Source organism: Aptenodytes forsteri, unplaced genomic scaffold, assembly GCF_000699145.1.
Source record: "Aptenodytes forsteri isolate BGI_AS27 unplaced genomic scaffold, ASM69914v1 Scaffold188, whole genome shotgun sequence".
In the NCBI taxonomy this organism is placed as follows: Eukaryota; Metazoa; Chordata; class Aves; order Sphenisciformes; family Spheniscidae; genus Aptenodytes; species Aptenodytes forsteri.
Genome location: NW_008794371.1, coordinates 339,084 through 351,922, shown reverse-complemented (window position 1 = coordinate 351,922; position 12,839 = coordinate 339,084). Strand labels below are relative to the sequence as shown.

General features: G+C 40.6%; 1 protein-coding gene across 2 annotated transcripts in view; it reads right to left on the bottom strand.

Moving 5' to 3' along the window:
• Positions 1-12,063, bottom strand: part of RFFL (ring finger and FYVE like domain containing E3 ubiquitin protein ligase) — a 32,683-nt gene extending 20,620 nt beyond the window's left edge. Inside the window, exons 1-2 of one of the 2 annotated variants that reach the window (XM_009287024.2) lie at positions 11,930-12,063; positions 9,357-9,435 (exon numbers count right to left, since the gene is read on the bottom strand). The gene's annotated coding sequence lies outside the window, so the exon portion shown is untranslated. Of the gene's footprint in view, positions 1-9,356; positions 9,436-9,926; positions 10,609-11,929 lie in introns of those variants that run through there. The other variant, XM_009287031.2, reaches the window with a different exon arrangement.
• Between the last annotated feature and the right edge of the window lie 776 nt (positions 12,064-12,839).

The following is a 12,839-nucleotide window of genomic DNA, read 5'->3' as shown; positions in this document are numbered from 1 at the left end:
CAGCTACAAAGGCAGAGGACAGAGCATTCAGGTCAATCTGCACCAAGCATAGTCAGAACTGGGTGTCCAGGTTAGTTTCTGTGGCGTCTTGGTCAGACTTCTGTGCATCCAAGAGTGCCTACGCTGTCGGGCACATCAGGGCTAGCAGTTGCACTTGAACAGCATCTGCATACTCACATCCACTGGCTGCTTTCGACGGACAGAGCACGCTGATAACTGGCACCCCATGCCCATAGGCTGTCTAGACCATCCCAGTTGGATGTGGACAGTACACGGGGCACCCCATGCCCATAGGCTGTCTAGACCGTCCCGGTTGGATGTAGACAGTACACGGCTGGTAGTTCAGCTTGTGCCTTCTGGTAATCCATCTTCAGGCCCCCTTTAATACAGAATGACGCAGCTGCATCTGTGCTTCTCCACCTCGGAGATGCCTTCAAAAGCCTCTGTGTGTGGGCGCCAGGTGTCTCAGAAGGCAGGAGATGCGGCACATCCCAGTGCGTCCAGCCAGGAGCCAGATCCAGGAGCGTGGCACACAACTGGATTCAACAGTGTGCACGCTTACTAGGTGCGCTGCTTCTCCGACCGTGTGAGCCCAAAGGAAGAGAATTTGGCTGCACACCAGCATTTTAATCAAGGAAGTGACATTCATTTACCACAGAGCAGAAAGTAAACAGCGTAGCCCGTTGGGGCAGGGTGCAAAGCAGCGCAGGAAAAAGCTGGAACGGGGCCACGGTAGTTCAGCACAGAGACAGCCATACACAACTTCAATGAAATGCTATTGCCTTAAATTATTGCTGATTCAGAGAGAATAACTTCCTAGTTATATGGTACAGAGGAAACCATCATGCAGACAAAGATCCTTTTATACCGCTATAACCTGGTTTACAGTGGAGTAAATCATTTGCAAGGTAAGCCCTTCGAAAATTTGCTTAAAAGATAGGAAAATGAAGAATTGGAGTTCTCAAATACATGAAAAAAATACAGTGGGTATTCTAAGAACATCTTGCAGCTTTATCAGTGTTTATCAGCATGCTATGTAACAAGTAATCTGCAAGCTTACTCTCAGCAACACTTGCTGATGCTGTTTGTTAGAAGATTTACAGATCTTCAGTGAAAGTGCCTTTGCCCATCAGCAAATCCCACCAATACTGTTACAAGCACAAAGGATCTAAGCTTCAAGCACCTCTTCAAAATTGGAGAGCTGCAATTTTGATTTTAAAACTGAGAAAATGTTTTTAGAAAGCTGTGTGATTTATAGAGCATTGCACGGGAAGCTAATTCCAAAGGCAGAAACAGAAACCCTCTCACTTGACTCCCAGCCTTGCACCTGAATTGCAAACTCAACACTCGTCCACTTTCTCTCTCCTCTGTAGCACAAGTAAAACCAAACGATTTTTCCCAAGTTTAACATGAGAAGCTTGGAAATCCTGTCTGTTTTAAAAGGAACTGAGTACCTGGGGTGTGTATTATTTCTATATAAACTGTTTATTTTGACCCAAAATTGCACTTTATATATCAAAAAATGTTTAGATTAAAAGTTCTTCCTGCTATTAGCTGTAATTAGGTCTCTAGACATCTGCCAAGATGGAAATTCAACAACAGCCTTTTTCCTTTGCAAGTCAGTGACATTCTTCCAGCAAGTTAACACAAAACAAAGTGATTAATGAAATCATGTGACGAGTTTTAGAAAATTATTTATCTTACCCAGTCTATCTTAATTCCTTAGTCCCATACCTCTTCCCAAGTCATGTGCTGTGACCTCAGACCGACTATCTCCCTTCCACTCTCCTGCTATGCCGAAAAACAATTAAAAAATCCGGAGCGCTCTTTCACACTGGTATGGTATTCATCAGCAAGACAAAATTAAGTCAGCTGTAATATATAGCATGAACCAAGTCAGAAAGAGAAGAAAGAAAACTTTGGAGAAGTAAGATTCCAGACTACTCCATTTTGCTACCATTCCCACCCTCCTAGCATCCTGCATGGGTGTCTCTCTATCCTTTGTCCCACACAAAAGTAGCAGTGAAAGTGGAAGCTCTCTGTCAAAACTTTAGCAATGAGCAGTCCAGGAATCCTAGACTATTACGTACCATTTCAATCAGTCCTTTTCATTACGGGGGAAAAGGGCAATGCTGCCTTGTGCTCTGAATTTTTTTCTCTGTTCATTCACATCATCACAAGTCTTCCTTGGATTTAGTTTCAGCTGTTTTTTCAAGCAGTAGGTAGCTGCTAAAATTGTATTTGCAATACGTAGCAATAAATTGCTAAATGAAAACCTGAAAATTTAAATAACTGTGTAGCTTCCTTAACCAGCTCTATTCAAGGGAGGTAATCATTCCATACTCTCCAGACTTCATCTTAAAACCCACCTAGACCACTCTTCCATGACAGCCACGCGGCAATAGCTGGAGGAGGTTAGCTGGATCTGTGCCCACCTGAAAGCCAGAAATGGTCTCCAAAGGCACAACATAAGCTTTTCAGGGAGTCTTCCTCCTCATAATGCTACAAATACCTTGCTCTCTTCGCAAATTTTACATTGCCCAGAATAGAAAGTTACTCAAACTAAGCTTCTGCTGCATGAACTAAATGACTTCAGCATTCAGATATTACAAACAAGCAGGAGCGATTCCACAATTTAACGAGGGACATCAGGGGAACAGCTTTGAATCACCTCGGCTTTCACCATGGAAGAAGGTAACCACTGCGGGATGGCATTAATGATACTCTTCTAAACGAGGGGAACACAGGGAGCTGGAGAATAAAGGGGAGGAGAAAGGATGTCAAGTTATATTTTCATCATATCACTAGAGTTCCCACTTCAGATAAAAAGAGATCAAGCTATTTCCATTGAAATCCTTGGCCCAAGAGGCCTATGATGACAGCTGCACATCTTGTTTCATCGTGACAGGAGGTTTCTCTCCAACTGGATAAATTACATATTCATCAACAGTTCATCTTTGGAATGAAGCACAAGCATATGTGGGGGCAGTCGAACAGAGGAGAACGAGAGGCATTATCCCAGACACAGCTCCTCCAGCTTATAAAAACCCTTACCTCCAATCTACAGAAGCAGGGTAGGGACACAGAAGATAGGAGGTATCTCACCACAAATTGCAGCGATGTGCACAGAAACTCCCTATCTCACCTGGTGTACAAAGATTCAGAGGGATGAAGTACTCTAAAGCAGCTGTTCCCAAAATAAAGACAGTTATAAGTACAATCTTAAGTCTTGTAGTGTTATTCATCCAACAGCTGAGCTTGGGTTGGAGGTGGTACAGCATTAGCAGTCAGAATTACATTAAGCTCGTCTGAAATTGGGACTGCAGTTGGCACTAATGCTCTAAGGACTCCATGCTATCGCTGTCTCTCAGACACCCAGAATCGAGAGTGTTTGCTGATAAGCTGTAATACAGTTGGCAATCCCATAAATTACTTTTCATGCCAAGCTTTGGGTTTATTTTTTAAACACTACACTTCTAAATCTTCCCCCTCCACCCCCAGAAATCAAAAGATAGCCTCAAAATTCCTCACACACAAAGCATACTCTTCCCCCTCCCCCACCATTTAGTAGAAAATCAACCTAAACCCCATGGAATTCATACATGTGGAAAAGTGCACGTTCAGATCGATGATGCTGCAGTAAAACTGCATGCAACAGAGATTTGAGTAGACTAGTAGGCAACCTCTAACCTATTTAAGTGTAGCCTGAAAAAAGATCATTTTTATTTGGCTAGACTGAAAAAGATCTGAACATATATAATTGAGGCACATCATAACAAGTACAAGCACTGCAGACTCATTTCTTAGCTATGCCTATTCCAAATTAATCTCAATTCAAACCCAAACTAGGTGCTGAAATAGAATAAAATGCAACTGCATATCATCTCCTTTGGAAGACATGTACAAAGACCAGCACATACGTCACATCTGAAGCGGTGTGGAAAGTTCTGTTCTCCCAGACTGCAGAAATACTTAGGAGTCTGTCAGCAGTTAAAGAAAGGTCCAGGATATTGAATACAGCACTGAAAAGCAACAAACCTGAATACTAGTTTTGTTACTGAGACAACAAAAGATATCGGAATTAAAAAAGTGAGTTTATTTATGGCTTAGTCACCTCATCTGTGGACAAGGAAAATACTCCACCCTCGTTTGAAGTAAGTTAGTACAGGTGAAAGTTTGAGAGAGACTTTGAAGTTGCACTCTTAAAGCATTTCCGTAAATACTATTTTTGTGCCAATCTCCATTTAGCACGGAAGCGTTTGAAATTCAAAATTACTTACATGTAGCCCTGGATAAGAGCTTGAAAACTGAGGGAGAGTTCAAGCCTTACCGTCCAGTGTCTGTCAGTACAACTAGCATGAATGCTTTTAACATTCATGGGACAGATGTGAAAGTCCATTTCCAACCATCTACAGTGGTTGTTTCTAGGGCTGAAAGATTCTAAATTGGTTGCTTTACCACTGCCCTTGTTCAATTGCCATGCCTCTCTTCTTCCAGCCTCAATCTCGGCAGGCCGTTAAGGACTAGTAACCCCAAAACAATGCACACTGAAATCTGGGCTTTATTCAAACTGAAACATCAACAAACCCAACAACCACCTTGTCCTGTATTTTTGGTTACTGAGTTGAAGCATAACATCCCTAGGAGATTCAGAGACTGAGAGGATACTAGGTAATGAAAGCTTCAAACGGCCTTTAAGGACCTGCATCTTCTGGATTCCCTCCCTACCTTTGTCACAAAGAGGAAATTCCCCATATATGGCCCAAGCTGACAAGCAGATTAGGGTCACATTTCAGTTCAAGACTTTTGGCAAGCCCAGGCATTCAGACATCATGAGTCAGTGCTCCAGAAATCATTGGGGTTTATAAACCAATAAATCTATTTCAATTTGATTTTTTTTTAATTTGCCTTGGGTTTGTTGGGTTTTTTTCCTCAATTTTTGCAGTACACAGGCATCGTCACATTTTAATTTTGCTTCTCTCTAACTGGGAGGAGCACTTTTTTCCATTCTGGGTTTGTTTGCTTTGTAAAATAACAGACAAGATTTTCATATTAGACTAAATCCTGGCATTGGGGCATTAAGGAAAAAAAACCATACCAACTATCATGGAAGTTGGGAACAGATACTACACTGTCTTGTACTTTCACACAGCCCTTTAACAGCAAAGAACACTTATTTTTTAAATAAAACCTCAAAACATCTTCGCTTCTGTTCTCAGATCCCAAACAAATAATAACTTATCTGGCATTTCAGCACAAGCGGACATGACTTTTGTGGCTAAGCAGCAGCCTGCAACACAATCTGTTCCACCAGTAACCTGATAACATCAACATGAACTTTCTTCCATTTTGAGTTCTACTTTTCTCAGTTCAATAGTTCAGCAGAAACGGCCCCATTTTTTGATTACACACACACAAACCACATACCACTTATTCCTATTTAAAAAAAAGAGACCTGAAGCTCAACAAATTCCATTGGGTAATTACTTTCAGATTAGTAACGGGATAAATTAATATGGGACAATTGGGGCTGAGGATTTTTGGTTTCAGTTTCTAGCTCTGTTACGGACGCTCTGTGCATCTGGGCCACTTCAATTCTCTGTGCATCAGTCTTCCGTACATAAAATACAGATAATACCTCATCAGGGAACTGAATCAAGTTAATATTTAATTTCTTCAAAGCAGTAGTCATAATGCAGTTAAATACTTTCAGAGAACTATCACAGCTCACAGAAGTACGGCACTTCTGGGAAGAAACGCTTATAGTGAACGACCTCCTTGCACTTTTTCAGAGCATCCTAACAATTTAACATTAGAACAAAACACATAAATATTAAAAAAAAAAAAAGGGTAAGACAAGATTATTTTGAAGCCAACTTCATGTTTCACACAAGTGCAAAAGACAACGCAAGTTCAGTTAGTTTTTTGGTCTTTTTTTGTTGGGGTTGGTTTGTTTGTTTTAACTCTCTACGAGTTCACAGTGAAAATTATGGTAACATGCAGAATAAAATATTGCTCAAAAAGTTTGTTTTTACTTAATGGGACATTTTAACTTAAAAAAAAGTCTCTCTGACAAATGTGGCCGTAAAAAAAAAAAAAAAAAAGACATTTTTGGTACTTGAAACAAGAATAATGCCTGAAGGAGGCAGCACACTATCAAATTGCTGTTTAGAAAAACATCTAGGATTTTAGATTTCAAATCTTTTGTGGATGTTGTAAAGATTCCTTTTTATCTAAAATTTCAGAAGGTTTGATAAATACTTTTAGACTGTTTCCTCCATAATCAAGGATTAAAGCTGATCAGTCAAGTATACAGTAGACAGTAACAGTTTATATCCTTTTCTTCACATTTGTTTTTATTAGGAGAATTTTTAGGAAATACTACCATGTATTACACATTTAATGTCAAGCTTGCATCCATTATTCCAGGCAGAGCAACAAAAGCCTTAGCTTGTGTTATTAAGAGCCACATCCAGAAGTAAAAAAAACAAGCTTAGGCCTCCATAACAGTCTCTTACCAAATTACTTGGGTTTTGAGCAGAACACCACTTGGAAAACACTGATGGAGAGACAGGACTCATTCCAAGAACGATCATCTTACTTCACTTAGAGAAAGTAAAGCCTTTCATGAATTAGGCTTGGGTTTGGCCTACATTCCGTTGTATGAAAAGGCTTCATTATATGCAGTTGAACACATTGTTTGAAAATGTGATACAAATAGCATTGAACGCAGCAAAAGGTGAACAAACTAAAATGATAAAACTGTATTAAATGTGCTATATGTGATCTGTAAAATACACACATTTTGAAAATCTTTAAATAGGTTTTCACCCACGGAAGAGTTCAAAGATGGTATCAGCACCACTCATGACTATCAGATAAAACTATCTACAGATTTAAGATGTCTCAGAAGGCAGACATCGGCAGATAAAAAGAAATACTGCAACTACTTTGTTTTTAAGCGAGTTACTTTGCTATATACAAGTAGTCATTTACTGGTGCTTTGAATTCCAACTGCATTCTCTATGCACATTTTGTAGGCATTGCAGTTCACTTCTGAAGCTCCAGCAGCAAGCTAAACGACATATTTCAATTCTTTTCAGGAATTTCTTACTTCACTCAGAATGACATTCTTGATTTAGTTATTTCCATTGCAAAATCAGTCTGTGATCTGTCTTCAAGTCAGAGAAGCAAGTAACAAGAAGCAAAAAGTATAAATAACAACAGAAATAGAAAGAATAATAAGTTTGTCAAAAAGAAGACTGAGGTTTTGGGCTTTGTTTTTATTAAATGACTGCATCAACTCCCTCTCGCTTCTCTTGTGCATATGAGACGAGATCTTACTCCTCTTACCCGAGAGCCCTTCGCACAAAAAGATGCACAACGACAGACTAGATTTGACTAAGCCGACAAGGAAACACATGATCACATGCAACAACTGATAAGCCTTTCAATCCGAGAAACATAAGGTAAGAATTATGCAAGTATCAGCCTCTGACTGGAAGAAACCTGCGTTCTGAGCTCCGAGAGCATAAATCAGTCTCTATAAAAACACCAGCTTCTATTTCTACTTTTTTGATTATATAGTCAAAAGGGATTTTGAAATCTACACTTTATTTGGAATCTGAAAAATAAATGGTTTCCAAACTATGTTGTAATGCTTGTGTAATGGCCTCAAGACAGCCAGTAATTTAGACAGCTGTGCGACTAGCCACGGAAGCTGCATTTTAGAAATCGCCCTTCTTTGGAACAATTGAAACTTTCTCCAGGACGAAGTCCGCACACAGAGAGCAGTGTTTCCCTGCAAGCATGTAACAGTTTCATTATTGTTTAACTACCAAAAAACAGCTCCAACAATCTATCAAGCTTGACATTTTATCCGTCTCTGCTGCTAGCCCAGAATACAGGGCATATATAGGAAGAGGTTCAAGGATTCAATAAATTATTTTGTTAATCTAAACAGAGAAACATTTCCCTTCTTTTAATGATTAATTTGCCAGTTTTAAAACCTGTTCAGGAAACCATGGGCCTGTTTGTCCTCCAAATTATCAAATCCAAGTATTTATAAAGAAATCTATTCCACCAGATGAATACAAGCTCCATCTTAAGATATGTATAAAACAAATTCAAAGGCAATCCGATAGAGAAGGGATTCCTCACTGCAACAGAGCAGCAGTACCAGTTGCGGTTCCAGCCCAGCCGTGATTTTTGTAACATTAAACTACAGCAGAGTATTAACTTGCTGCTCACCAACCCTCCCATCCCGAGAACGCCACTGCTCAGCAGGTTTCCAAATAACTGTGGCTCAGGCAAAGGCCTAAGAAGCACCAACATACTCAGGGAACAAAACTTACCAATGCATGATGCAACCTCGCGGAGTATGTCCTCAAACACAACATTGGAGAAATTATTCATCTGAGTGACTCTAACAACTCATAGTAGCTGGGTGAATGAAACATGGGAGTCATTCACTGATGCCATTGCTTTCTGAGCAAGGTATTCTGACATCAACAAAAAGTGGCATCACATCAGTTTCAGTCTGGATTTCCACAGGATGCAATATTATGGTTTCTGACTCATTTGGGGAGCAAGCCAAACCAGTATAAGCTCATGCACATAGTAAGTGGCATTGATTTAATGATGCCACTTGTGACATCGCAATTTGAAATTATCCGTGTATACAGAGAGAATATATAATGCCCAAAGGAATTATCCTTCTGCAGTAGAGGTTACTATGCAACAAGCTACTCCCAAAAGAGAGTATTTTAAATTTGCCTGTTTAAAATCTCACTTAACATCAGTCTAGAGGCTAAACTAAAAGACTCCAAGCATATGCTGCTTAAATATATTCTTATAAGCGTATCCCACAACCTTCTGAATATAAATAAAGAGGTGGCAGCATTAAAAAAAGCTGACGTTAAATTAATATTTTAGTCTACACTGAAATACAATGTGGAAATTCCTATTCCAAGACTATTTGGCAGAGAAGCCAGAGGGCATTAGAGAAGGAAGCCTAATTAATATTTTGGAGTAAAGTGAAAACCTCAAGAGCAATTAATGTGAAGAATTCGTCGATTTTACAGACACTGAGAAGAATAAACAGTGTCTCAGAAAGCAACAATTCTTTTTAAAGAAAGTCCCTTATGGGAACGTAAATTTAAAAAGCCAAAAAGGGCTTTCAGAGGTTAGAATAAGCCATCGCTCAGTTCTGAGGAAACCGGCTGAGAACGAAGGGAGAAATTAATTCAAATTTTGAATTCTTGATCTGACAGTCATGCTCCGTTTCTTAAAGAAAACTAATTTTTCAACCTGCAATGTTCTTTGAAGACTGAATAACCGACTTCAGAGGGACATACCATCAGGTGGTTAGAAGACTTGGCATGCAGACGAGTTCTGTTTCTGACATCAATTCAGCGGTGATGCGATTCTCCCCACCTGTGAAACAGAGATTACAGTTATTCATCCCTGCAAAATGTTCCGTGCTCCCTGAATGCCAGCTGGTGCAAGTTCAAAGTACTAATTTCCAGCTTCCTGTAATGGCCGTCCCCGGGAAGCGGAGGATATCAAGTGTGATGGGGAGACGCAGATAGGTACTATCAAGACTAATGACTGGAATTACTTTGGGGAGCAGGAGACTGGCTGGGGCTTCGCAATGGAAGCGGGCGATCAGGGGAGGGCTGGAGAAACATTTGCGCCACGCGAGCACATTTAAGCGCAGGCAGATAAATAGCAGTGTCATCGCAGCAGCGCAGACCTTACCACAGCATTGACCGTAACGCTTCCCGAGAAGTTAGATCAATACTCAAGTATTTAGCCCACACCAGATTGCTAGCAATATTCAGGTAATTTAAAGCCATGCTATGCTTGGAGTCAGAGCTCAGACTATAGAGAAATACTGAGTTCCCTCGGTTTTTACTACCACGTACCAACAGGTCCTCCTTCCCTGGTCAGCAGCAGTTCACACGCAGTTGTGTCCAAAAAAAGGGACATGTGCACACAATTATCTGCATCTCACATTATCCTTCTGCCAGCAAAGTGTTTTATTAAGCACCAAGTACTTGGTTCAACGTACTTTCTGATTTCTTATCTTCGGATCAGGCTCTGTATCCCTTCGGACTGGTCAAAGGCTTTAGAGAAGAGACGCTCTGAGATATCCTACATACATATAAAAATGCACTTTTCCTATAAGGGATGGGAAGGTAGCCTAAACTTAATTAAACACAATTTTTCCTACATGTATTCCAGTGAAACCAACACAGACTAGATGAGGACAGCATTTTACCTGGCTAGCCGTGAGGACACAAAGCTGCAGTACTGGGTCAGACACACAGCCTGTCTAGAGAGGCTAGACAGGCACACATCCTCCAGAGGCAGGCACACGGATATAAGAACACCACAGCAGACGACTGCATGAAAATCTGCTTACACCCTTCCACCATGCAAAAGCTGGCTCAGAGTCTAAAGCACAAGTTTTAATAACCCTTCTATATATAGCACTGGAGATTCAACTCAAATCACACTCTAGCCTGATTGAAGAGTTTACAATCTAAGTTGTTATAACAACAAACCATGGTACAAAGTTGCATAACAAGTGAAAATTACACAATTAAAAAAAAAACACAAGCAAAACAACAACAAAAAAAACCCACAAAACCATACTGAAGTCAACGACAATAAAGAGAAAACTGAAGGCCTGGAGAAGAAAAAAAAAAAGAGAGATTTCGGTCATAAACTCAACTAGTGACCACCAACCCCAAAATATAATTCATATATATTATTCCCTTGTACTCTCATTGCAGAGTACTGCATTCAGCTCTCATTTTAAGTTGACTCCTAAGAGCCCAATCACAGGTGCCTGCCAATGAGAAAGACTAAGCCTCACTGAAAGTCAGCCTACTTTTTCTACTCTACAATTAAACACAGTATTTAAATGATGGCTTTAAAACTAATCCAATTCAGCAAAAACTCGAGCAATTAAGCATTAAGCCATGAACACCAATGTCAAGACAATCAGCTTTTAATTAAAAGTTCAATTGCTATCAGCCGAGGAGACATGCAAACCACAGAGTGCTGCAGCCGGGTAACTCCGCACCGGGATTCACACAGCCAGAGAGGATTGCCCGTAATGGAAAATACGACAATAGCCTAAGTAAATTGTTTTGTTTCATTAGGCCCAATTGTTCTACCAAAAGCAATTATGTTTACAAAGAACAAATACAAGATCCCCCTCCCCATCGCTGTGAACACAAAACGTGTTAAAGAGATAACAGTATTTGATGGTGGCGGTAAGTAAATGCAAGGATCTGGAATTCGTAAGAAACAACATTAGAAGCTCACAGCTTTGTGTTCCAGTTCTCGGCTCTGGAAGAACAAGGTAACAGTGGAAATGATCACAAAGGGTAAATACTCTTTTTGTTTGTGTCACGTAATCATGTATCTGCCTTAATGATCATTTATCTTAAAATACGAGCTTCAAAGTTTTGAAATACAACCGACTACAATGTAAACACACAAAAAATGCCAACTTATAACGCACCTGTCATTTACCATCCTAATGAAATGGAGAACTGAAAAAGCATTTTGTAAATCCAGTAAGTTCTTTACCAATCCCAAATGAAATGGAGAACTGAAAAAGCATTTTGAAAATCCAGTAAGTTCTTTACCGATCCCATAATCAGGTTAGAAAGAACAGAAAACTGCCACAAGTTCCTACACTGCCGTGAAACAATTCTCCAAAACCAACATCCAAGACCTCCCGTGCTACCCACGGAAGATACGTTCTGTGTCAGAGAGGAGGAAGTGAGCTCAAAGAAAGCACATAAACAAAACCATTTTATGTCTCAGCAAATTAAACATTACCCTGAACATATCTTAATCAAAGAACCATAAAACTAAAACATTCCTATCTACGCTTTAATATTATACTTACCTCTACAGTATCTAAGTAAGCCTGGCCATCCTTGCAGTGTTTGAAAACACGTGAAACGATCAAATGCAACAGCTTATTTATCATACGGTCATAACATTGAGCGCATTCATCCTCAGCTGTTTTGCCACGTCCCTGATCTGTAAAGGCTCAGACTGGACTGCATGCATGATCTCACTGCAGAGAATTGACATCTATTAACCTGCAATCACATGCTGAAATACTGGTAAGAAACCAACTTGACGATACGTCAACACTTTCTCCACAGGAAACACCTTGACCAGTTTACAGGAACAAACTGTTCTGAAGAACACTTGAGTACTTTTATTTTCTGAACTCCTTTTGCCTTCTGCGGCAAAGGAAGAACTCTTATCACTTTCACTTTGCCATACACCCCCGATTTTGAGCAGAAGCGGGGCAGAGTTCCTCATTAAGAAAATAACTTGGGTCCTTGCCACCAAGGAAGCATCGCCCACCCCAGCTACGCTGCCACCATACCAAACAAATTAGTAACACGATAAAACGCAAAGAGACAGCAATTTAAGCAGAGGGCTGTACTGAAGGCTGGCGCTTATCCAGAATTCCTCAGTTCTCATAGCATTTCGAGCAGAATAACCTACTGAACCTCAGAGCGCCTTTCGGAACAGAACTCAGAAAAGAGTTCCTGAACACCACTTTCTAAACAAGAGAAAAGAAGCTGTCCCCACCTCGTTAGGGAAACCCTGCAAGCGCTCCCCGTGAGGGAGCCCCTTCACCCCATCTCCCCAAAACCAAAATCCAGGTGCTTACAGCCCCTTTCCAGCCTCTCCCTGTCTCCCTGCCAGCCCTGGTCCCAGCAGCCCCAATCTCCCTGCCCCGTCCCCCCCCAAGCCCTGGCAGCCCCGTCCTGCCCCATGTCCCCCCACACTTGACA